Below are 25,442 nucleotides of genomic sequence, written 5' to 3' on the forward strand. Positions count from 1 at the left end.
CCTCTGTTAGAAGACACCAGAAGTCCTGGTTCCGGGAGCCGCTTGGGACACCTGCAGACAGCAAGTCCACATGAGGACTGGCTGTCATACATTTGCAGTTGCTGCCTCAGCAAATTTTGGAAGGTGGGCTCCCTCCATGCCGGAGGCTGTGCAGGTAGTTGGGGTCTGCTCGGAGTTTCACAAGCTTGGAGGGACAGGTCTACCAAATGTCAGTCTAAGGGTGTATATGCACATGTGTAGGCCGTGCGGGTCAGCGAGGGATTTGGAAAGGCAAGTGTCGGATTGCCAGGCCACAGAAACACCCTATTGGGGTTCCATGGCAACTGCCAAACTGTAAGCCTTAACCTACACAAATGTGTATCTTCCTCCTGAAAACAGAGCTGGAGGACGCTGCACTGGTTTGTCCGAGGGAGCAAGGTGAGCTGGCTGGGGAGTCCTCCAGTAACAGATACCTTGCAGCCCCGGTTGCTGGAGAAGCCTGGGATCCCATCAGGCAGCTGCTGTAAATGGGGACTGACTATTGACAGTTTAAAGCTGCTGTCTGAGAAAGGTTTCCTGGAGAGGGCTCCCTCCAGCCTGAGGTTACTCAGGTTGGTTGGAGTCAGCTGGAGCTTTGTAGGCCTGGAGCGCCCCCTATGGCCCAAGGCTAGCTGATGAGGGAAACTGCAAATGTGTGTGCCCTACAGGTCCGATTAGGCAGGGACCTGAAACAGGGCAAATGTTGGGAAAGCCTGGGTCACGGGGTGGGCTCTTGGAGGTCCATAGCATGTGCCTAATTCCAAGCCCTAACCTACTCCGACATGCATATTCCCCCTGAAGGTAAAACTGGGGGATTCTGGATTGCCTTGCCAGGATTGGGCCAGGCAGACTGGCTGGAGTGCCCTTCCCCTAAAGACGCCTCAAACTGGTAACCTGAGACCCCGTCAGGCAGCCAGTCTAAATTTGGACTGTGTTTCTGGTAAAAGCTGCCGCCTCAGAATGATTTTTGCGGTTGGGCTCCCTCCGCCCCGGAGGCTGTGCAGTAGGGGACCTGCGTGAGCTCCACAGGCATGGACGATCCAGGTAGCTCAAGGGCAGCTGACGGGTGCTTAATGCACATGCGCGGGCCGCACCCTTCAGGGACGCCAGAGACCTGGAAATGGGCGAAGTCGCGAGAATCCAGGTCTCGAGAGTGGACTCTTGGTGTCCATGGCATCAAACTAACTCCAATCTAATTCCAATTCTAACCTACACTACTGCACATACTTTTGTGGAAAGTAATGTTAGAAGAATCTGGACTACCATGCCCGGGCAGGGCTGGGGATTGGCTGGGGTAGCCTTGGCTGATGGACACGTGGGAACCTTGATGGCCGGAGAAGCCCAGACCCCTATCAGGCAGGCAGCCTGGGTGAGTGGGGGCTGATTACCACCTCAAAAAGATTTTCAGGTGATGGGCTGCCCCCACCCTGGAGGCTAAGCAGGTGGCTGGGAACAGCCTGAGCTCCACGGGCCTGCAGGACCCGCGCAGCCAAAAGCCAGCTGCGGAGGTGTAACTGCGCATGCTCGAGAGACCGGGGTCAGCGTAGCCGGGGACCTGGAACAGGGTCATGCTCGTGAGGCCAGATCACAGGGTGAGGGTGTTGGAGGTCCCTGGGGTCTGCCTAATTCGAACCCCTAACCTGCGCGTAGACCGTCTCCCCTCGCAGGCAGAGCTGGAGGAGGCTGTGGTGCCTTGCTCGTGTTACAGGAGGGTGGGAGAGACATTGGTCCTTGTCTCATGGAGTCGAAAATCTCGGGGACCACAGAGAGTGAAGAAAGCGATAGAGTTTCTTGAGAGAAAGTATAAAGCTCTCAAGAATGAGACGGGGTCCCAACTGGGTTCCTGCCAAGGATTTTTGTCCCTGACTTTTTATTGGGACCTTATCAGAAGAAGGTTTGTGAGATTTCATGCACGGCACCCAGCTCAGGTAGGTCGGAAGCAGGTTCGTCTCATCCTCTTTTTTACCCCCAACTCCAATGCCATTGTAGCTTGGTCAGCCTCCCACTTGCAGCTGCAGTCTGCCTCCCTGAAGGTCCCTTATCTCTCTCCCTCTCTAATGTTAACCCTTTCCCTATTCGCTAGGGCTGGATTTCACGAGCTGGCTGATAGATCTTCCAAGAAGAGACGCTTGGGAACCTTGATTGCTGCAGAAGCCCGGGACACCAGCAAACGGTAAGTACTCATGGGGACTGACTGTCACCCATTTCAGTGGCCTTCTCAGCCATCATGGGGTTGGTGGGGTTCCTCCAACCCTCCAGGCAATACAGGTGGTTGGGGATGAGCTTTACTTAGCTCCACAGGCCTGGAAAGTCAGTACTGGCCAAGGGTGCCTGACAGGGTGCGGACTGTTAATGCCAGGTGGTGCAGGTCAGGGTAGCCAGGGACCTGGAACAGGGTGGTTTGGGTAAGGCCAGGACATAGGAGCCTGCTATTGGGCGTAGCTAGTATCTGCCTAATTCCAAGGCTTAATTTACACAAAAGTGCTGATCATTTCTGATGGCTATTTTGTTTAGGGAGGCAAGTAAAGGCAGAGATTTTGGCTTTGCAACAACGTATTGTAACACTGGTTCAGTCTGTGAATTTCACATGCAAGTTGCATACAGGATAATGTCTTCTAATTAGCCAATAAAGGAGTAACATATTCCAAACCAGTGTTAGATTAATCATAGTATTGTTCTGGGCAAGGGGAGATGAAAGGACTAAAGTCCAAATATAGTTGAAGTTGTACCTTCATAGGAGTTGGTACTTGGGAGAGGTGGCCCAGCTGACTGGGAGCTGAAGTCCAGGTGCCAGTGCAAAAATAAAAGTCCTGTGTTGCTAGAGCACATTGTTGGGAAACATGGTCACCAGTGAAAAAGTTGGCTTTACTCCCAGGACGGGATAGCCCCACGGTCTTCAAGGGCTCTTTCAGATCAGCAAGTTGTAGCTTTGCCCAGAAGGAACACTGTCAGTCCTTACAAATGCTCAGTGTTTATAGTCCAAATGTCCCTTGCCATAGTTGCTTTTTTTTTTTTTTTTTTTAGGATTTTATTTGTAAGTAATTTCTACACTCAAGGTGGGGCTCAAACTCATAGCCCTAAGATCAAGAATGGTCTGTTAGTTGGACTGAGCCAGTCAGGAGCCCCTGTAGTTGCTTCTTGGTATGTTCTTACTGATAAGCCCTAACTGAGGTCCCTCAGCAGCTGAGTGACAGGTTGAGCAGATGGTGACACCCTGACACAACTTACTTTATTCTGGTATTGAAACAGTTTTATTCCTAGAATAAACTTTTTTAAGTCTTTGTCATAAACGAGTGGATTTGAAATCATACCAAATACACAACAATCCACCCTGTGATTCCAGCCACTCACACACTAGTTCATACTAAGGGTCTGATGTTCTGCACAAATCTAAGCTCACAAAAAATGGGGCGCCTGGGGGGCTCAGTCGGTCAAGCGTCCGACCTCAGTTCAGGTCATGATTCACGGTTCGTGAGTTCATACCCCGCGTTGTTCTGTGCTGATAGCTCAGAGCCTGGAGGCTGCTTTAGCTTCTGTGTCTCCCCCTCTCTCTGCCCCTCCCCTGATCACGCTGTCTCTGTCTCTCTTAAAAATAAATGAGTATTAAAAAAGTTAAAAAAATTTCTTTAAGTTCACAAAAATATCTATCCACCCATGATTGTGTATCACTTGTAATCTTTTTTTATTTAAAAAAAATTTTTTTTACATTTATTTGTTTTTGAGAGACAGACAGCGTGAGCAGGGGAGGGGCAGATTGAGAGAGGGAGACACAGAATCAGAAGCAGGCTCCAGGCTCTGAGCTGTCATCACAGAGCCCGACCTGGGGCTCGAACCCACAAACTGTGAGATCATGACCTGAGCTGAAGTCGGACGCTCAACCAACTGAGCCACCCAGGTGCCCCTGAAATCTTTTTTTTTTTAAATTAAAAATGTTTTTCTTTTAATGTTTGAATGTTTAAATGTTTAATGAGCTGTCAGCACAGAGCCTAATGTCAGGCTCGAACTGTGATGTCAGCCATGAGATCATGACCTGAGCTGAAGTTAGAGGCTTAACTGACTGAGCCACCCAGGCGCCCCAATATCACTTGTAATGTTAATCACAATCATATTTTGTATTTTTCCTTGGACATCCATTCTTTTACACCATAGTTTAATGACCAGTTCAAGTAACCATAGTCCTAATATGAGGATGACCAAGAACTCTTTAATATGGTACCATGGCCAGTTGCCAGATGACCAAAAGTTAAGCTTCTTGAACCACCTAGTTTAACTTCTTTGACAATTAGGTTTCCAAAAAGATAGGTTTTATAAAGCTCCCCGGGCTGTGAGCCTGCATAACCTCGTACTGTAACATCAGAATTCGAGGCTGTCAAAATTTTAGGGATGCAAGTTTTTGTTCTCTTTTCAATTCTTGCAAAGTTATTTTCACTTCAGTAGCCTCGTCTTCCAAATGTGCCTTTATGTGTTTTAAGTTTTCTAATGTACGATTTACATTTATTAGATTAATTTGAATATTTTCAATGTGAACTATGTCTCTGTTTAATCTTTTTTTCTATTGACCTTGAATAGCATCTTTTTCCTCGTATTGTCGGATTAATTCCCTGTTGTGGTTTTACACATTCCATCCTATTGTATTTTTACTGTATTTTTCTCTCAACTCTGGTAAGTTAGGGTGAGGTTTGCCTTAGAGCATGCTATCCTGGTCCAGTTTTCCATATTATACATAACTGGTTGAGGAGGCATCAAGGCTATCATCATAGGTATGTGTACTATAGGTATATCCAGAGGTCTAGCGGTAATAAAGATTGGTTCCATTCCAACAACATGTCCTTAGGAACGTGTTTTCCATCTGTCAGAAGGGGGCTTTCTGTGGCCTGTAGGCTCCACCCTCTCTTTTGACATTGGGAACCGCAAAAGTGCGGCACCTAATGTCCTGTTTCCTTCTTTAAGTGCCAGTATTCTAGTTTCACAGTTGCTGCAGGAATCACAGCCATTAGGGTCTGCTAATGTGGCATCTACTCTTACTTCTGCTTGGGTCGTCTGTTATCTCAGATGACCAGTATTGCCCTGAGATGGTAGCTGTTCTGAGATAATTCCATATATCAACCAGTCTTAACTGCAACGATTGACAGTGTGCAGTTGGAGAAACGTCTCTATTTTTACAAAAATTTTTAATCTTTATTTTTGAGAGAGGGAGACAGAGTATGAGCGAGGGAGGGGCAGAGGAAGACACAGAATCCAAAGCAGGTTCCAGGCTCTGAGCTGTCAGCAAGGAGCCCGGCGCAGGGCTCGAACTCACAAACCGTGAGATCATGACCTGAGCCGAGGTTGTCAGCTTAACCACCTGAGCCACCCAGGTGCCTTCAGGAACGTCTCCTATGGCATTTTTAGATGTCATTATGTTTAGTGTTTTATCCAACTTACTTTTGTCAAATTTCCATTGCTCTATTTACTTCCGTGTGAAATATGTTTAGTAATAAATTACTAATTTTATCCATCTGTGTATACAATAATGCTAGAGTTGCCATTGCTTGTGTGTTAAATTAAGATTGTTTTGTTTCAAAACTTCTAAAATTTAATGTGATTCGATTGATTTAGAATTGAGAAAAAGTGACTGCCATTGTTCTACCAAGGAAACCTCTTACCAGTCCAACGAGGAACTGTAAGGATTTCCTTACTTTTAGTGAATCTGTTTTTGGCATAGGTTGTAAATTGAGCAGAATTTGGGGATCTGTATCTGGCTTGAAAGTCCTGTATGTCAAATTTCAAGACATAGGCTACTATTGTGTGTTACAATGACTGGGAGAGGTTATTAACATAGTTGCCATTATTCTTGGGGTAGAAATCTGTGGTGTGAGATAGAAGCCTGATGTATATACCATGATAAGTAATATGTACTATGCTAAGTTCCCTGTGTGTCTTCTATACACATGACAAGGTGTCCCTGTTTTTATTAAAAAAAATTTTTTTTCCAACGTTTATTTATTTTTGGGACAGAGAGAGACAGAGCATGAACGGGGGAGGGGCAGAGAGAGAGGGAGACACAGAATCGGAAACAGGCTCCAGGCTCCGAGCCATCAGCCCAGAGCCTGACGCGGGGCTCGAACTCACGGACTGCGAGATCGTGACCTGGCTGAAGTCGGACGCGTAACTGACTACGCCACCCAGGCGCCCCTATGTGTCCCTGTTTTTAAAGTCTGGACATAGTGTCTGTGGATCTGTTATTTTTCTTATAGGTGAATATGGATTAAACAGTAAGTTGGGAGTATAGTAATGAACAGGTTTTTTTTTTTTTGCTGATTTCTATTTAAAGAAATAATTGCCCATTTTGCATATTCATCAGATACCCTTTTGTCAGAAAATGCTAGCACACAAAGTGAATCAGGAATTAAACTGGGGTTATTTTCACAGAGACCCTGCCATGTGTCCAATGCTGCGCTCAATTCAGTAAGATAAAGGAAAAGTACAAAAGTCAGTACCTAGTCTTGGTGTATGTGATGGGTTGTAATACCAAAATCCAGTTAGCAGTTCAGGCCAATCTTCATCCTCCAAGTCAGTCTCTAGAAGGGAGTGTTGTTCATGATCCTTGTTGATTCTTGTGGAGATTGAAATGGAAGTTTCTACCGCTTCATCAGCTTCCCAAAGTATTTGGCTGAAGGTTTCCTGTGAGTAGATGGTGCTGATAATGAAGGGTGGTATGGAGAGGTGGGGCTTGGTGATGCCTGGGATGTGGGTGATGCTGGTGAGTCCTCGTTTTGCGGTAAGATGACCAGGATGGTGATCTGTGAAGGAAGTAGAGGATGTCACAGACAGTGCACTTATTATCTGGACCAGAAGGTGGCGTTGCACTTTGGAACAGTGGTGCAGTGCTATTGCTGGCCGAAGAGTATCCATAGCAGCGATAAGTATGGTAACCAATAGTGAGCAGTAGGCAGCACTATGGCCAGCAGGCAGTACACGGCACTGACCCGCTTCGTGGGTCTCGATGGGGTTAAAGATACATAGCAGATTTTTGCCTGAAAAATAAAGATAATGTTGTCTGAGATTTTTAAAATAATTATCTACTTAGCTTACATTCTTTATTTAAATGTTTATTTACTTTTGAGAGAGAGAGCGCGGGGAGACAGAGGATCCAACGCAGTCTCTGCACTGACAGCAGAGAGCTGATGTGGGGCTTGAACTCACAAAACTTGAGATCATAACTCCAGGTTGAAGTCAGATGTGTAACCGACTGAGCCACCCGGGCACCCCAATGTCCTATAAATATTTAATTCTTTCTTGTTGTTCTTGGTACTCAAGAAAATCTGTTGTTACTGTGGCCGTTATTGCCAGTATTCCCCTAAGCATAACCACTCTGCATCAAGCTAGGCTAGGTTAAAGATGAGGCATGTTGATGGTGTTGTTCTTCATGTCTGAAATTTTTATAGAGGAATCAAATTATTTTATTTAATTTGATATAATATAACGTTTCCTTCACCCACCCAATAGGTGTATCAGTGGCAGGTGCTGTAATTTCCCCAATATTATATACTATACTGATGAATATGTATTCATATGTTAATGAATTTCTCAATTTGACCACTAGATGGAAGCATTCTCTCAAAAATTGTTCAACACTTCTCAGTGGGTTTTTTAAATTTAATAAAAAAAATTTTTTTTTTAATGTTTATTTATTTTTGAGAGACAGAGCGTGAGTGAGGCAGGACAGAGAGGGAGACACAGAATCTGAAGCAGGCTCCGGGCTGTCAGCACAGAGCCCGACTCGGGGCTTGAACTTGTGAACCATGATATGACCTGAGCCAAAGTCAGATGCTTAACTAACTGGGCCTCCCAGGTGCCCCCCAGGGGATCTTTTAATGCAAATATAGTTCTATTTTACTTTCTTCAAAAATTTTTTTAAAAATGTTTCTTTATTTTTGAGAGACAGAGAGAGACAGAGCACAAGTGGGAAAGGAGCATAGAGAGAGGGAGACGCAGAATCTGAAGCAGGTTCCAGGCTCTGAGATGTCAGCACAGAGCCAGATATGGGGCTTGAACTCACGAAATGCAAGATCATGACCTGAGCCAAGTCGGTGCTAACCAACGGAGCCACCCAGGTGCCCCAAATATAGTTCTATTTTTCTAATGAGATAGCTTCAGGACATGTTTTGCACTTAGGAACACATGTGTAATATGTAATTGTATTATAGTAATGTAACACATATTTTTGAAAAAGCGATTTAGGCATTCTTTTGTTTTCTGGCACAAAACAATTTATTTTTTTTATTATTATTATTTTTTCATTTTTTTTATATGAAATTTATTGACGAATTGGTTTCCATACAACACCCAGTGCTCATCCCAAAAGGTGCCCTCCTCAATACCCATCACCCACCCTCTCCTCCCTCCCACCCCCCATCAACCCTCAGTTTGTTCTCAGTTTTTAAGAGTCTCTTATGCTTTGGCTCTCTCGCACTCTAACCTCTTTTTTTTTTTTCCTTCCCCTCCCCCATGGGTTCCTGTTAAGTTTCTCAGGATGCACATAAGAGTGAAACCATATGGTATCTGTCTTTCTCTGTATGGCTTATTTCACTTAGCATCACACTCTCCAGTTCCATCCACATTGCTACAAAAGGCCATTTTTCATTCTTTCTCATTGCCACGTAGTACTCCATTGTGTATATAAACCACAATTTCTTTATCCATTCATCAGTTGATGGACATTTAGGCTCTTTCCACAATTTGGCTATTGTTGAGAGTGCTGCTATGAACATTGGGGTACAAGTGGCCCTATGCATCAGTACTCCTGTATCCCTTGGATAAATTCCTAGCAGTGCTATTGCTGGGTCATAGGGTAGGTCTATTTTTAATTTTCTGAGGAACCTCCACACTGCTTTCCAGAGCGGCTGCACCAATTTGCATTCCCACCAACAGTGCAAGAGGGTTCCCGTTTCTCCACATCCTCGCCAGCATCTATAGTCTCCTGATTTGTTCATTTTGGCCACTCTGACTGGTGTGAGGTGATACCTGAGTGTGGTTTTGATTTGTATTTCCCTGATAAGGAGCGACGCTGAACATCTTTTCATGTGGCACAAAACAATTTAAATATAGACAGGAATAAACTGGAGTCATGAGAAAGATATAAGGAAAACCTAGAAGTGAATGGTCTACCTACCACACTAGAGTCACCTTTTAATTTCTAATATTTTCTCAACCATGCCTTTGTACATGTTGTCCTGGGCCTGGAATGTCTTCAAAATCCTAACTTTTTCAGGTGTTACCTGCTGTCATACTTCACTCTTCCCTTCATCCTGAGGACGGAATACTTCCTTCCTACAGAAATACTTCCCTGTATTTCCAGTGTAACACCCTCCCCTTGTCCAGTGGTTTATTTATTGATCTATTTATCTGTCTCTCCTTTCACCATGAACTTTTTTTTTTAAATGTTTTTAATGTTTATTATTTTAAGAGAGAGGGAGTGGGGGAGGGTCAGAGAGAGAGGGAGAGAGAGAATCCCAAGCGGACTCCTTGTTGTCAGCATGGAGACCATTGCAGGGTTTGAACTCAAGAACCGGGAGATCATGAACTGAGCCGAAATCAAGAGTTGGTTGCTCAACGAACTGAGCCTCCCACGTGCCCCTCACTGTGAACTTCTGAGCACTGGAACTAGGGTGTGAGTCTGGCTGAGGTACCTGTTATGTGCTGGAATCCAATGATTGTTTGCTGAACGAATGCCGACCTTACCTAGCCGTGTGTAAACTTTGCTATCCATCGTACGAGACATTATTTGGCCAAAAATCCAGCAAATCAAATGGTCTTCTTACCTTCTCCTCCATACATTTCCAATACTAGCCATGCTTCTACATACGGATTGGAGAGCTGAAGCAGAATTTAGTGACAGAGTTTGCAACTCCCAGAGTTTCTTACATTTTTTTTGTGAACGTGGAAAACCTCTTTAAAGTCACTGTATTAATTTTATGGCCATGATGTAATACAAAAATATATATCTTATTGTGGACTTTGTTGAACCTATTTTATAATAAATAACTAATGTTATGAATAAAACCAAATACTGGTTGTTAAAGAATTTTAAGGGGGTCTGTACAATGTATAGAAAATATACCCCTTGCAATACTACTAGGAACCTTTTAGGAAATTAATGTTGTTACCCCTTCCCGAGGATACAGGCTTCTTTTAGCCACTCAAAAAAGGAAACTAATCCAAACTATTATGTTAGGTCCTGCAAGAAGAGAGCTATGTTGATCGCATTTTTTTTTATAATTTTTTTTAACGTTTATTTATTTTTGAGACAGAGATAGAGGATGAACGGGGGAGGGTCAGAGAGAGAGGGAGACACAGAATCGGAAGCAGGCTCCAGGCTCTGAGCTGTCAGCACAGAGCCCGATGCGGGGCTTGAACTCACGGACTGTGAGATCATGACCTGAGCCGAAGTCGGGCGCTCAACCGATGGAGCCACCCAGGCGCCCCTGATCGCATTTGTGTATTGCACTTGGATTTTTTGGAGGTTTATCTAATATCAGAATGACTATAAAATTATATTTAAAGCTTTTATAACTACGGATTCTGTTTTACTGTTTATAATACAGAGAATGTAGTGGAGAGTCTTCCCTAGGGCCCTAAGGGAGAGGATATCAGTAAGGATTTGATGATTAGGTATTTTCAGACCTAAAAATCCCAATTTTTTTTTTTAGTGTTTGTTTTTGAGAGTGAGAGACTGAGTGTGAGCAGGAGAGGGGCAGAAAGAGAAGGAGACACAGAATCTGAAGCAGGCTCCAGGTTCTGAGCTGTCAGCACAGAGCCCGACGCGGGGCTCAAACCCACAAACCATGAGACCATGACCTGAGCTGAAGTTGGACGCTTAACTGACTGAGCCAGCCAGTGCCCCCAAACCCTAAGTTTGAATGAATAATTTAAGTAGACATTTTAGCTTAAGTTAAATTATAAAGTTAGACTTTTTGATGCAACGGTAACAAGAAAACTCAGAAACAAACCAACTAACGTTTATAGTATTTCACCGTCTGTAGAAAGCGCTTTTATGTACTGTATTTCGTTTGACTGAGACAACAGTCTGCAAAGACAGGCAAGGTGAATATAATTTATTTAGAAAAAAGGAACTAGAAACTCATGGATTTAAGTAATTTGATTGATGTTATACAGCTAATAGCGTGACAGCCTTTCGCCTGCAGCCCTGGTCTCCTGACCTCTTGACCTCTAACCCCACATGTTTTCATAATCATCCAGAAGCTGAGGGGTTTAGTCCCGTTTCTGTCCCTGAAGTGCTGTATAAACGTTAGCACCTAAATATTTTGAGTTTCATTTTCCTTGTTTGGAGCATGAATGTTAATATCTGTCTCTTCTATGTGAGAAGGTCACTGTGAAGTACATCAAAGCTGTTAAGTCTTGTGTGAGGTATTACTGTGATTTCTTGGAAATGTATGTGTGTAATAGAATTGATCCTATAGACCTGTGAAGCCAGGATCATTAATTATTGGGAGAGGGGATGTCTTTTAGGTTATACAGGGCTCAGCTCAGATTACAGATTGTTAAAACATGGGACCTGAAGTCAGATAAAAATAAATTTTAATACTGCTCAGCCATTTACCAGTAGTGTGACATTTGGCCAGATATTAATGATAACGTTAGTTATTATATATGTCTATTTTAGGGGAATCTTTAGGCAACGAACAGATTTTAACAATTTACTTAAATTTGCAGTGTAGAGGAGAAACATTAAGAGCCGTAACTGAATTTTATCTTAACTTAAAAAAAAAAATCTCTGGACAAAAGTTTGTATGAAATTTGCTACGGTAGCCACACTGTGGCACTCCTTACTTACGTAAGACTTTTCATTTCAAATTTTCTCAGCAAATTGTGCTTTATAAAATGCAATACCGTACTATGTGTAGGGAATTCATTGTTTTCTTACATGTTCTTCAGCATATTAGTAACTTACTGCAGAGTTTCATAAATAGCAATGTAGTAATCCCAAATAATTAAAAGTAAAAAAAAAACATTGAAATCTCAAATTCAGAAAACACTGTAGCTTCTTGCTTTTGATGGTGTGATAGTGTGTGTGTGTGTTTGCGTGCGTGGGTATGTGCACAAGGCGACTTAGGGATGAAAGTGCAAAATAGCAGAGTTCAGCAAACCACTTAAATAATACTCGTTACAAGGCATAGCACATCAACCAGCTACTTTTGTTCCCAGAGGTGCATTGCCCTCATAGCTATAACTTGAGCCATTGACTGTATGATTTACCAGGAACAGAAACAAAATGCTAGCCTTCACTGAGAAGAGATGAACCCAAGCAACCAATAATACTAACCGAAGGCCTTATTATAGTCAAGTGAATGGAATCCATGAAATCTGGATGGGACCCACAAGTTGCCATCAATGAGATCTTGCTTAGAAGTAGTTCAAAATTTTTTTTTTCCCATGAAAGACTCTGAATGAATTTCTTGAAAGAGGAATAGGCACTGCACAGGATGACACATGGGCTTGCTAGAGGGTGAAGCATCTAGAAGACTGACTTTCTTAGGAAGTCCAGCCTGGAGACACCCGAGGGAGGTAGAGGAGGTGAAACAGCTCACTGTGTCCCACTTTGTGCGTAAGGAAAGGATGGGGGAAGGCCACCTGCATTTTTCTGCTGAAATCTGGAAGACTCACACTCTCAACACACATTTTTATTGAGCATCTAGCTTTTCAAACACAGGCGGCCGAGCATGGGGCATCAAAACCACTTGCTTGCAGTTTAATTTCCAAGAACACACACACTAGTGTAAGAATAGACATGGGCACAGATGAACAGAATGTAAACCCATCTGAGGAAAGTTTCTTGATAGACCGTCATAAATACCTGATGATTGTGAAGTTATTTTATCAGATGTTCTAGCTTATGTTATGAATTTAAAAAATCATAATATTATCCTTTGCTACGTGCTAGGGGTCATGATAAATACTTTATACAAATAATCCTAATTCTGACAGAACTTCTGAAGCGTAGATATTTTTATCCCTATTTTACAAGTTAAAAAGTAAGATTGATTGATTTGTCACCAACAGAGGTCTGATTCTGGAATTCCTGCTTTGGAACTACAGTTCCAGCATTGTGACTCCAACTTCAGGGATATTTTCAGTACCCAAAGGGCGAAGGGATCACTGAATAAAATAGATTACTTTGCTTCCAGTGGCAGAAGAAAGGGACACAGCTAGTGCAGGCACATTAGGATGAAAGGAGTGGTCCGGGCAATGGCACGATGAACAATACAGTTCGTGAGACTTTCTTCTAACCATTACATCTATCTATCTATCTATCTATCTATCTATCTATCTATCATATTAGAGAGATAGTGTGAGTGGGGGGAAGGGCAGAGGCAGAGAGAGAGAGAAATCCCAAGTAGGCTCCACGCTTATTGTGGAGCCCCATGCTGGGCTTGATCCCACAACCCTGAGATCATGACCTGAGCCAAAATCAAGTTGGATGCTCAATCGACTGAGCCATCCAGGCGCCCCTCTAATCATTAGTATTAATTAATTAAAAAAACACTAACACTGACCCAGGTCTCCTATGTTGGGCTACCCCCAACAATTCATTCATTCCCTGAGGATTTTATTTGTTGTAATATGTTGTTAATGACTCTGTACTTGGTGAGAGCAGTGGAGTCTACACAACATGACAACAAAGCCAGTAGAGCTTTAGTGAGGCAAGAAGCCAATATATGACGGGTGACACAACGTCAACAGAAATGACTCACCCCAAAAGATGCTTCTCCAATAGTTTCTGTCATATTCTAAATAACACTTAGTGGCTTAAAGCCTTCACATGACCAGGCTACTTTTTAAACCTCATTTCCTAGCATTTTGCCCCTTGAATGTTCTGCTCCAGCCACATAATCTGGAAGTCTATTAAGTTTTCTCCTCCACATCATGCCTTTCTGTCTGTCTAGTATATTTCTTATTCAGACACCTGTTTGGCCAGGGTCTCCACTCTCTTCAGGTGACATTCATCAGTGAGGGTGACCACCCCGTGTAAAGTAACAACCATATACTACCTGCCCCCTTAGGCTACTATATTTTTCTCCAGAAAACTTACCAGCATCTAACATAATGCACTACATATCTGTGTATTTGTGTGATTGTTGCGATGTTCAGAGATGCCAGAGAATTTCCTTGCCTTGTTCACTTTTGTAACTTCAGTGCTCAGAATAATAAATACTTGTTGATGGAATGATACTGTGATTATTTTGCTAATAGTGTGGACAGGTTATTTTTTTTTTTTTAACATTTCCGTTAGAGGACCATGGTGTACTAGGCTAAACACGCAAGTTTTGAGCACTTAATATATCTATTTTATTCATAATATATATGTTATATATTACGAATATATATATTCATACATACTAGGCACAGTAGTAGGTGATGGCACAACAGCAGTGATCACGATTATGTCCCTTCAAGGACTTGAGGCACATAAACAGGTACCACATTACAGGGTAATAAGAGGATTCGTTTCCAAGGTGCTCTAGGTGAGCATAAGATGGGCACCTAGCCCAGGTCCAAGAAATCAGAATATGTAGCCAAGAAGAATGGCGTCAAAGCTGAGCTATGAAGGACAAGTAGAAGTTAGCCAAGCAAAGAGGAGAGGGAAAGATACTGCAAACCTGTATAAAGGCAAGTCGTTCCAAACTGAAATCACATTCTTCTAAATATCATATTCTCCTAAAAATTATTTTTTGTTTTTACTACTAACCAAGGATCTTGAATTGAAAAATGTCTTAACAGATACATTTGATGTATTTGAGTGGTATGTCTTCTCAATTTTCCATTGCTTAAGGAGTCATTTCCTGACCTAGGAAGAGAGTAAAATTTTACGGACAACAGACCGGGATTTGAAATCCTGTTTACTTAACAGTTGAGTGTTTGAGCCAAGGGTTCGAAGTCTGAATTTCCAATTGTAAAACAAGTATGCCATCACCCACCTCATTAAGTGGCTGTGAGCATTCATTTATTCAAATTAAAGGTCCCATTGGATGCCAGGAACAATTTTAGAACTAAGTTCCAGCTGCAGAGATGGGTAAGAACCCTGCCCACTCGGAATTCTACTCAATTTGAGTACATACGTGGGGTGGGGGAAGAAGCAGACATATTACAAATAAATTCAAACAAAAGCAAGTGACACAGTAGCATGAAGACAAGCATGAGATAGAGAAGTGGGATGAGGATTATTTTGGATAATGTGTATTTTCTCAGAGGAAATAGAATTTCAACCAGGCACCTGAGGAGTAGAAGGAGCCAGTTATGGGGTGCCTGGGTGGCTCAGTTGGTTTGATTTCAGCTCAGGTCATGATCTCGCAGTCCGTGAGTTCGAGCCCCATGTCGGGTCTGTGCTGCTCGGAGCCTGGAGCCTGCTTCTGCTTCTTGTCTCCCTCTCTCTCTGCCTCTCCCCTGCTTGCGTGCTGTCTCTTTCTCATTCTCAAAAATAAATAAACATTAAAAAAAAATTAAAAAACAAAAGAAGCCAGTTGCGGGAATTTGTGGGGGATAAAATTCTATGCAGGGCGAATAACTGCTATCAAGGCCTGGAGCTGACATGAGTTCAGCATGTTTGAGGCCCAGAATATAAGTTGTATATTAGCTGGAGCAGATGGACGCAGGATGCAACTCAGATTCTAGGATCAGATACCAGACCATGAAGACAGATGCAGGTTAAATGAGGACCCTCTCACCCAATTTATTGAGGTGTAATTGACAAATAAAATGTAAGTATATGTAAAATGTGCAATACTATGATTTAATAAATGTAAACATTGAAATGTTACCTATCACCTCACAATTACCTTTTTTTCCCCCTTTTTTTGGTGAGTGTATTTAGGATCTATTCTTTTATTTTTTTTATAAATTTTTTTTTAATGTTTATTCATTTTTGAGAGACAGAGACAGAGCATGAGTAGGGAAGGGGCAGAGAGAGGGAGACGCAGAATCCGAAGCAGGCTCCAGGCTCTGAGCTGTCAGCACAGAGCCCGATGCGGGGCTCGAACTCACGAACTGTGAGATCATGACCTGAGCCGAAGTCGGGCGCTCAACCGACTGAGCCACCCAGGCGCCCCAGGATCTATTCTTTTAGAAAATTTTAAATACTTAATGCAGTATTTTTTTAGTGTTAAAATTATGTTCATATTATTTATTAAAAAATTTTTTTAATGTTTATTTATTATTGAGAGACAGAGAGAGACAGAGCATGAGCAGGTGAGGGGCAGAGAGAGAAGGAGACACAGAATCCGAAGCAGGCTCTAGGCTCCGAGCCGTCAGCACAGAGCCTGACACGGGGCTCAAACTCACAAACCTCAAGATCATGACGTGAGCCGAAGTCAGACGCTTAACCAGCTGAGCCACCCAGGCACCCCTATTATTTATTTTTTTAAAAAGATTATTTATTTTGAGAGAGAGCGGGGAAGGGGCAGAGAGAGAGAGAGGGGAGAGAAAGAATCCCAAGCAGGCTTTCTTCGTGCTGTCAGCACAGAGCCCCACGTAGGGTTTGATCTCATGAACTGTGAGATCATGACTGGAGTTGAAGTCAAGATTCAGATACTTAACTGACTGAGCCACCCAGGTGCCCCTTAATGCAGTATTTTTAACTATGGTGACTGCACTGCACATTAGATCCTCATAATATTCTTAAGAATTAATATTCTTAATTATAGTGTCAATTCTACTAAATATGTAATTGATATTTCTGGTAACTCACTTTTCATAGGTGTTAGGAACACATTTTCTCTTTATCTGACACTGACCATTGAGAAGGCCGTTGGATTTGTTAGGCATAATTATTCCAGGTGCTGAGAAAGATTGTCACGCTAATTACAGTAACTCAACTCTAATATGCCATCATCTGTAAGATGTGCTAGTATTTCTGTTGCATTAGAAAAGAAGATCAGTGCAAATAAATGCTTTTAAAAAACAGAATTTTATGGGGTGCCTGAGCGGCTCCGTCAGGTAAGCCTCCGACTCTAGATCTTGACTCGGGTCTTGATCTGAGGGTCCTGAGTTTGAGCCCCACAGTTGGGCTTTGCACTGGGTGTGGAGCCTACTTAAAATTATTTCACATTGATGAAAGAAGTCTTTTAATTTAATTAATGTAGATTTTTATTATGTATCATTGTTGTACTTGTTTAAGGAGAAAGGTGTAAGTGAATTAGGGCATTCCTGAAACATCTTCACATTGGAGTCCATCTTTCCCAATGTTTTTGGTCTCAGTCACTGAGATCTGTATTTCTCATGCAGTATATAATTCCATGAAGACTTTGGTGATACACACACTTTTTTAAAAAAAATATTTGTTTATTTTGGGGGGGGCAGAGGGTCTGAAGCAAGTTCTGTGCTGACAGCAGAGATCCCAATGTAGGGCTCAAACTCCCCAGCTGTGAGATTATGACCTGAGACAAAGTTAGATGCTTAACCGACTGAGCCACCCAAGCACCCCGGAACACACACTTCTTAAAAGAGTATTTCACTGTTGTCACTAGGATTTTCTTCCAAGTTACTGCCACAAATATTGGTACTGAAGCGTTTTGATCTTACCAGAAAGTGTCAAAGGAAAGTTTTTAGATGCCATTTGGAGTTTATAGTGTCCTCAAAAGGCTCTTAATTGGTTTAATGACTGAAACATTAAGGGAGTAGCAGCTCCTCAGTCCTCTCGTCAGGAGTGACAACCACATGTGTGGATGCACGATCAGCGATCACTCCAGCACGATTGTAACACAGCCGACAGGGATGGTGGGACCCCAGTGATGATAGAAGCCAGTTTTAGAGATGGTAACATCTGAAAAAAGCGTACCTTCCCAATGGTGAAATGCAGAAAATGAAAAGATAGTGTATCAGGCTATTGCAGACTGAGCATTTCTTGCATGTGTATAATTTACTTTGCTTACCGAAGAATCTAGTCTTTTTCTTGTGGACTTTGATACCAGGAACGTGTCCCGCATTGTAGACTTTCATATTCCAGGTTCCAGAAAGATGAGTTGTATAAGTGATATCTGTTCACATGTCCTAGCACTTGGTATGTACTTGATGCTGTTTTTAAGTCCTTTGCAAATATGAACGGATATCCTCCTCATGGCCACCGGGAGAGGTAGATATATTATTATTATTTTTATTTTACAGGTGTAGGAACAGATGAATAGAAAACAAGTTGCTCAGTATTACAAATCTAGTAAGTGGCAGAATTTGAATTCAAACCAAGGGAGTCTGGTTCTTGAGTCTGCATTTTCTTGTATAAATGTGCTGTAAGTACAAAAACAATAGCATTCACAAATCTGTTTTTAAGTAGGTATGACTATTCCACAACATCTGATGTGGCTTTCGATTCTAAGTCTAGTTTTTAGAGTGCTGCTTTTTTTTTTAATGTGTATTTATTTATTTATTTATTTATTTATTTATTTGTTTGTTTGTTTGTTTGTTTTGAGAAAGTGAGAGAGAGAGAGCATGCCGGGGAGGGGCAGAGAGAGAGAGAGAGCGAGAAGGAATCTCAAGCAGGCTCCGTGCCTTGAGCACAGAGCCCGATGTAGGGTTTGATCTCACAACCATGAGATCATGATGTGAGCCGAAACCAAGAGTGTGTTGCTTAACTGGCTGAGCCACCCAGGTGCCCCGAGAGTACTACCTTTGCTCCTGACTCCTACTCTGTTTCTAGATTTGCGTTAATTCTTTCCTGGGTGAAGCAACCTTCTGTGAGTGGTGTGGGCACTAGATGGAGGCTTTCTCAACTTTGGTGCTGCTGACCTTCCAGGTTGAATTATTCTTGCTGTGAGGGGCTCTTCGGGGTCTTGCAGGAGCTTTAGGAGCATGCTTGGCCTCTACCCACTAGATGCCAGAAGCGCCCCCTAGTTGTGGCAACTGAAACGTTTCAAGACATTGCCAAGTGCCCATTAGGGGTCAGAATCACACTTGGTTGAGGACCCTTGGGTTAGAGGTATAGTCAGTACAGACTAGTTTTTGTGGATAAGCTAATAGAGGATTTCTTTTACTAGTGTATGTTGTTCTAACTCTGTAATGACTGAGTAGAAGTGTTTACATAATCCACACAAGTATGTCTTTGTATAGATTTTAGCAGAGTGAGGAACAGAGAAGAGGTGAACTGTGAATCATGCTGGCAGATGGAGGGGTAAACAGAGGCATGGGTAACATTTTCCTGCTGGACTTACACAGTATTTTACACAGCACTTTCTCATTAACATTGGGTTTTAAAAAGTGTGTCTAAATGCACATTAGAATAAAAGGATTTATTGAATCTTTTTAAAATTTTTAATGTTTATTTATTTATTTAAAAAAAATTTTCTTAATGTTTTATTATTTATTTTTGAGACAGAGAGAGACAGGGCATGAACAGGGGAGGGTCAGAGAGAGGGAGACACAGAATCTGAAGCAGGCTCCAGGCTCCAAGCTGTCAGCACAGAGCCTGACCTGGGGCTCAAACTCACAAACCATGAGATCGTGACCTGAGCTGAAGTCGGATGCTTAACCAACTGAGCCACCCAGGCGCCCCCTCCCTATGCCCTTCTTTATTCTCATTCTAGCTCCTGACATTTGGTCTGTTCTCCTATCTTGCTCTTGACCTCAACTTCATACTTTCCTCTCTTTTCATCAAGAGATGGTGAAATTCTCTCTCTTGTTTCCCATCACGGAGTCTACTAAAAATACCAAATCCTGTTTGGTGTTGCTATAGGACCTGTAATACCAATTAATTGATCAAATGAAGTCTCCTTTATATTCTGCTAATGGTGTTTAAACTTTTTTTTTTTAACGTTCTTATTCATATTTGAGAGACAGAGAGAGACAGAGCATGAGCAGGGGGAGGGGCAGAGAGAGAGGCAGACACAGAATTCAAAGCAGGCTCCAGACTCTGAGCTGTCAGCACAGAGCCCCAGGTGGTGCTTGAACCCATGAACCGTGAGATCATGACCTGAGCCAAAGTTGGCAGCTTAACCAACTGAGCCACCCAGGCACCCCTGCTAATGGTGTTTTAGCTAGGTGATGACTCCATAGGCACCTTTGCTGCCTAGTCCATTAAGAAATCACTCTTTAAGACCACAACAAGCTTGGTGAGTGATGCTTTATGGTACATAGGCTCCCAAATCTCATCTGCTTCACTTTCAAATAAGACCCTCCAAGTTCACTAGCTTGATAATGTAGTGCTGGAGGTCTGAGTGCTAATATTAAGAATGTTTTGCTGGTTCTAACATGTCCTACTCATGGAATGGTTTATTACACACAAAAGTCTCCTTTGAAGCCCTTTTCCAGCCCCTGGAGGAGAGAATCAATATGGTAATTACCCTGACTGTTTTTGCCTCTGAATACAACCTGGGATTGTGCATGAGGATTGATTTTTTTTTTTTAAACATGTATATAGTACTTTCTATGCGCCGGTCCCTGTTATAAATATTAGCTCATTTGAAATTCAAAATAATTCTATGAGATAAACCTTATTATTCTCATTTTACAGATATGGAAATAGAAACTTTTCTGGTCTGCAGAAAAATTAAATAACTTGCTCAAGGTCACTTAGGTAGTGAGTGGTGGAGTTGGGCTCTGGACCCAGGGGCCATGACTCCAGAGTCCATGGGTCTCCGCTGCTCTTAAGAGGAAGTGAACATTTTATTGTTCTCGAGAGGATGCCTGTAAATTTATTGTTTGAAAGCTTCCATTCTTTTTTCTCCCTCTCCAAATCATTCTCTCCTGATATTATACAGGCACATCTCATTTTATTGCACTTCGCTTTAATTGCTCTTTGCAGATACCGCATTTTCTACAAACCGAAGGGTTTGTGGCAACCTTGCATTGAGCAAGTCTGTGGGCACCATTTTCCAACAGTGTTTGCTCAGTTTGTGTCTCCGTGTCACATTTTGGCAGTGCTCACATTTCAAACGTCGTCACTATCATTTGTCATGGTGATCTGTGATCAGTGATCTTTGAGGTTACTATTATAATTGTTTCAGCGTGCTGTGTGCCCATGTAAGACTGTGAACTTAATTGATAAATGTGTGTGTTCTGACTGTCCCACTGAGAGGCCATTCTCCCATCTTTCTCCCTCTTCACTTCTGTGAAGGCTGAGAGAGGTGAAGAAGCTGCAGAAAAAAACGTTTAATGCTAACAAAGGTTAACTCATGAGGTTGAAGGAAAGAAGCTGTTTTCATAACCTTAAAGTACATAGGGAGACGGCAAGTTATCCAAAAAATTAAACAGTAGATTTTCAATGTAGACCAAATAGCCTTTTTTTTTTTTTTTAACGTGGGGGAGGGACAGAGGGAGAGGGAGAGAGAATCTTAAGCAGACTCCATGCCTAGTGTGGAGCCTCATGTGGGGCTCCATCTCATGACTGTCAGATCATGACCTGAGTTGAAATCAAGAGTCGGATGCTTAACTCACTGTGCCACCCAGGCACCCCAACCAAATAGACTTCTTTTGGAAGAAGATGCCATCTAGGACTTTCACAGCTAGAGAAGAGAGGTCCATGCCTGGCTTCAAAGCTTCAAAGGACAGGCTGACTGTCTTGTTAGGGGCTAATGCAGCTGGTGACTTTAGGTTGAAGCCAATGCTCATTTACTATTGTGAAAATTCCAGGGCCTTAAAAATTATGCTAAATGTACTCTGCTTGTGCTCTGGAAATGGAACAACAAAGCCTGGATGGCAGCACATCTGTTTCAGTAAACATGATTTATTGAATATTTTAAACCCAATGTTGAGACCTACTGCTCAGATAAAAAGATTCCTTTCAAAATATTACTGCTCATTGACAATGCACGGGGTCACTCAGAGCTCTGATGGGGATGTACAATGAGATTAATGTTGTTTTCATGCCTGCTAACACAACATCCATTCTGCAGCCTGTGGATTAAGGAGTAATTTCAGCTTTCAAGGCTTATTATTATTTTTTTAAATGTTTAAATGTTTTATTTATTTTTGAGAGAGAGAGGGAGAGAGAGATATAGGGGGAGGGGCAGAGAGAGAGAGAGAGAGAGAGAGAGAGAGAGATAGAGAGGGAGACACAGAATCCAAAGCAGGCTCCAGGCTCTGAGCTGTCAGCACAGCCCTGACACAGGGCTCAAACTCATGAACCTCAAGATCTTGACCTGAGCTGAAGTGGGATGCTTAACCAACTGAGCCATCCAGATGTTCACAAGTCTTATTATTTAAGAAATAACGTTTCATAAGGCTGTCGCTGCCATAGATAGTGCTGCCTCTGATGGATCTGGGCAGAGTAAATTTAAAACCTTTTGGAAAGTTTTCAACATTCTAGATGCCACGGAGAACATTTGTGATTCATGCGCTGAGGGTGAGTGGAAGAAGTTGATTTCGACTCTCATGGATGACTTTGAAGAGTTCAAGACTCCAGGGGAAGAAGTCACTGCAGATATGGTGGAAACAGCAAGAGTACTAGAATTGGAAGCAGAGCTTGAAGACGTGAGTGAATTGCTACAATCTTTTGATAAAACCTGAATGGGTGACGAGTTGCTTCTTGTGGATGAGCAAAGAGAGTGGCTTCTTGAGATGGAATCTCCTCCTGGTGAGGATGCTGTGAAGATTGTTGACATGACAACCAAGGATCTAGAATACTACATAAACGTAACCGAGTAAGCAGTGGCAGGGTTTGAGAGGATTGACTCCAGTTTTGAAAGAAGTTCTGCTGTGGGTAAAATGCTGCCAAACAGCATCACATGCTACAGAGAAATCATTCATGAAAGGAGTCAGTGGGTGCAGCAAACTTCACTGTTGTCTTATTTTAAGAAATGGCTGCAGCCATCCCACCTTCAGCAACCACCACCCTGACCGGTCAGCAGCTGTCAGCATTGAGGCAAGACCCTCCACCAGCAAAAAGATTATGACTCTCTTCAAGCTCAGGTGATAGCATCTTTGGCAATAAAGTTTTTAAATTAAGGTATATACTTTTTTTTTTTCAACGTTTATTTATTTTTGGGACAGAGAGAGACAGAGCATGAACGGGGGAGGGGCAGAGAGAGAGGGAGACACAGAATCGGAAACAGGCTCCAGGCTCCGAGCCATCAGCCCAGAGCCTGACGCGGGGCTCGAACTCCCAGACCGCGAGATCGTGACCTGGCTGAAGTCGGACGCTTAACCGACTGCGCCACCCAGGCGCCCCTGCTTTTTTTTTTTTTAAAGACATAATGTTTTTGTGCCCTTGATAGACTACAATACTGTGTAAATGTAAGTTTTTAATGCATTTGACTTTATTGTGATATTCACCTTCTTGTAGTCTGGGACAGAACCCTCAGTATATCTGAGGAATGCTTGAATAAGAATAAAACGTGACTCTGGGCCATTTCAACAGAAAAAAGGAAATTGCTGAGAGGTTGTTGGGTAGCTCAAATAATCATCAAAAATTGTAAAGAACTGAACTTGGAAATGAAGCAGGAAGAAGAGACACAGCAGCAAAATCACACCCCAGAATCAGTCTGTGGAGATGCTGCTATTGGATACAGGAAACCAAAGCTGCCCACTGGGCACCACTAAGACGTGAGCATCACTGTTGCCATGGAAACGCGATGCTGTTGCTGCCGCTATGGCTGCCACTAACTAAATGGATTCTCTCCTGTTCCTGCTTTCTCTTTCTTCTTTTTTTAATGGTTTTCTTTTTCTTTTCTTTTTTTTTTTTTTTTTGGAGAGAGAGAGAGGGAGAGCGAGCAGGGGAGAGTCAGAGAGAGAGGGAGACACAGAATCTGGAGCAGGCTCCAGGCTCTGAACTGTCAGCACAGAGCTCCATGCGGGGCTTGAACTCACAAACTGTGAGATCATGACCTGAGCCAAAGTCGGCCACTTAACCGACTGAGCCACCCAGGCGCCCCTGATTCTGCTTTTTCTGATTCAAGGTCTGGGTCAGTAGAAGAAAGAATTGGTCAACCTTAGGTCACAAGTGTATCCTGTGTTACATCCTAGCTGGGAAATCAAGTATCAAGTGTTCTGCCTTCCAGGGTTGCTGAACAGAATACAAGAGTCTCAACATTCGCAAAACTTGGGGGATGTACTTCTGCTAAAATTTTATTCTCTATGTGAAATTTAAATTTAGCTGGTACTTTGTATTTTTATTTGCTGGCAACCCTATCACCTTCTTAGTTTCTATATTCAGGAGCAAACAAAGATTCATATGATGGACAATTTTCAAAACATAGGATAAGGTTCTCTGTTGAGAAGAAACAGGAATAATATCCACTACAGTCCCTTCTAACATTTTTCAATGTAGTCACAGCACAATAATTTTGCATTGGGGGAGAAAGTACTTTTTGGCATTAAACCAAAACTCCACCTATAACCAGATTTCTTTTTTCCCAGTCCCCCTGGCCTGTGTTTCATAGCAACTAATTTAATTTTCCTGCTAATTTGAGTGAGGTTTTGGATAGAATGCTTTTATTTCTTTTCTTTTTTTAATATTTTATTTTTAAGCAATCTCCACACCCAATGTGGGGCTTGAACTTGCAACCCCAAGGTCAAGAGTTGCATGCTCTACTGACTTAGCCAGCCAGGTGCCCCTGGATCGCATGCTTTTTTTTCTACCTTGGATTCAGCTTTTATTTAAACATAAATCTTCTTTTTCAATAATAAATGGAACTCTCATTCCCAATTCTGAGGAGGAAATTTCATTGTGGTAGACCACCTATATACAAATATGTAACGTTTTGCAAGCTGAGATGTAGGTCAAGAAATCTGTGTCATAAAAAGTTTACTATAGGGGCGCCTGGGCGTCTCAGTCAGTTAAGTGACTGACTCTTGGGTTAGGCTCATGTCATGATCTCAAGGTTCATGAATTTGAGCCCCGCGTGGGACTCTGCACTGACAATGCAGAGCCTGTTTGGGATTCTATCTCTCTCTCTCTCTGTCCCTTCCCTGCTCATGCTCTGTCTCTCTCAAAATTAATAAATAAACTTAAAAAAAAAGTTCACTATATATCATCCACTGCTCTGTATTTTAGTGTCTCTGATTAAGAATATTTATGAAGCTCTTCTGATATGTCTATAGAAAGAGGTAATTTTGGATGTGCAAACTATTAGTAGCTTAGAACAAAATAAGTTTCCTTATAATTCTCCTTAAAATGTTTCCAACAAATTCCCACTAGAGTCAAAGAGAATAAAGTATGTAGTTGGCAAAATTATTTTATTTTGTTTATAAAATTCTTATATTTTTAATTTATATATCTTATGTATTCAGGGTTAAGCCCTGTAGAAGGAGAGTTGGAAAAAAGGCAGTATTCTAATAATGAAACAGATATCCAGCTAAATCTGCAATCAGAAAGAGAAATTTATTTTTTAATTATAATATGATCATATTCATTTAGACTTTCTATACTGATTTGATAAGAAGATAGAGATTTTATCGGTACTGATGCATTTCTTAATCATTGCTGGAAGAATACTTACCAC

At 42.2% G+C, this 25,442-nt stretch overlaps 2 long non-coding RNA genes across 4 annotated transcripts in view; one reads left to right on the forward strand and one right to left on the reverse strand.

The window, feature by feature from the left end:
- The first annotated feature begins 1,164 nt into the window (after positions 1–1,164).
- Positions 1,165–25,442, forward strand: part of LOC123382782 — a 129,605-nt gene continuing 105,327 nt past the window's right edge. For 2 of the 3 annotated variants that reach the window (XR_006591702.1, XR_006591703.1), the window contains exons 1-2: positions 1,165–1,946; positions 2,102–2,191. This is a non-coding gene — a long non-coding RNA (uncharacterized LOC123382782). The remainder of the gene's footprint in view (positions 1,947–2,101; positions 2,192–25,442) is intronic. The other variant, XR_006591704.1, reaches the window with a different exon arrangement.
- Positions 6,502–25,442, reverse strand: part of LOC109495634 — a 37,517-nt gene continuing 18,576 nt past the window's right edge. The window contains exon 2 of the long non-coding RNA XR_002151176.3: positions 6,502–7,034. This is a non-coding gene — a long non-coding RNA (uncharacterized LOC109495634). The remainder of the gene's footprint in view (positions 7,035–25,442) is intronic.

This window comes from Felis catus, chromosome F1 (assembly GCF_018350175.1).
Source record: "Felis catus isolate Fca126 chromosome F1, F.catus_Fca126_mat1.0, whole genome shotgun sequence".
Taxonomy (NCBI): domain Eukaryota; kingdom Metazoa; phylum Chordata; class Mammalia; order Carnivora; family Felidae; genus Felis; species Felis catus.